General features: G+C 29.5%; 1 protein-coding gene across 1 annotated transcript in view; it reads left to right on the top strand.

The window, feature by feature from the left end:
* The window catches only part of LOC106463046, a gene marked incomplete at its 5' end in the record, with an annotated part of 14,608 nt that overhangs the window by 7,370 nt on the left and 5,818 nt on the right, over window positions 1-1,420 (top strand). The gene's annotated exons all lie outside the window — the stretch shown is intronic.

The following is a 1,420-nucleotide window of genomic DNA, read 5'->3' on the forward strand; positions in this document are numbered from 1 at the left end:
AACTGAATATATTAGGATGATCCTAATATATTTAGTTATAGCTAGAAATATTAAACCTTGATCCATCCTAATATATTTAGTTATAGCTAGAAGTATTAAACCTTGATTCATCCTAATATATTTAGTTATAGCTAGAAGTATTAAACCTTGATTGAATCAAGGTTTAAGAATTGAGAGACCGAAACATTAGGTTTGTAAGTTGACCAAAACCAATAATTCAAAACAGACATTCAACTTAAGGAAAGTCCAACAATAAATTGAAATTAGAATATCGCAGAATAAAAAGGAAATACAATCTAAAATGCCCAGGCTTTATATATACTATATCAATTTGTGGCTTGAGTGTTGTAATGAGTAAATATTCTTTGTGGGTTCTGTCGTCAGACTGTGACATTTATATAAAACTTTAAAGGAAAAAGAGTTGGTTGTGAGCCTGTAGTATACGAGGCTGTGTTACATGATGTTCTGCAGTAGCTGTGCGCCTTAATCTAATATCTCTGAAATGTTCTTTCATTCTGTCCAGTAAAAGAAGTTTAGCAGTGGAGCCAATGTGTTTTGCAAAGTATACGTTATGCTTGAGTTCACGTATAACATTTTTTATGACACAGTTGCTAATACAAGCACTTTTATTGTGATTTGGGTGCTTTTACATAATTCATTTGATTTGTTAATGATGCCGTGAGAATCTATTTAAGTCAATTTAGTTAAGATGGTAATTCACAGAGCTTTTATGATTATTACTAATTTCTGTAATGTAACTAAAGAAATTGGAAATATAAATAGCATTCTAAGAAAGAGCGAATTTCTGTTAAATTTAATTGATAAAATTATTCCAATAAAGTTTATTCAGCTATACAAAATACTTATTATTCTCAAAAAAAGAAAAATATGGTTAATAATTTGTCTTATTTGGGAAGCTTCTCTTGTAAAGTCAAGAAAGAACTTGTGAAATTTTGTAAAATACTCTATATTCAAGTAAAGTTGATATGTGTGTGTGTGTGTGTTTGAAACCAACCGTTAGGGTTAAAGACTTTGTTAAGTTTAAAGATAAGATACAGAAATGGCAGATGGATAGTTGAATATCAGTATTAATGTTCTATATTTAATTGTAGGTATATTGAATCTAATATGAGATCTTTAAAATTAAGAGCAAAGAAACATTTGAATTTTAGATATAACCCGTTTTCTAGTATTAAAAATCATATCATGAAACAATGTGGTGAACCCCCGACGACAGAATGTTTCTGGAATTATAACTTGAGGTAAAGATGTTAACGAGTTAACAGGAGTATAACGTGAAATAAAGCTTTCAATGAGTTAACAGGAGTATAACTTGAGGTAAAGATGTTAACTAGTTAACAGGAGTATAACGTGAAATAAAGCTTTCAATGAGTTAACAGGAGTATAACGTGAGGTAAAG

Source organism: Limulus polyphemus, unplaced genomic scaffold (genome assembly GCF_000517525.1).
Source record: "Limulus polyphemus unplaced genomic scaffold, Limulus_polyphemus-2.1.2 Scaffold1312, whole genome shotgun sequence".
NCBI classification, from domain to species: Eukaryota; Metazoa; Arthropoda; class Merostomata; order Xiphosura; family Limulidae; genus Limulus; species Limulus polyphemus.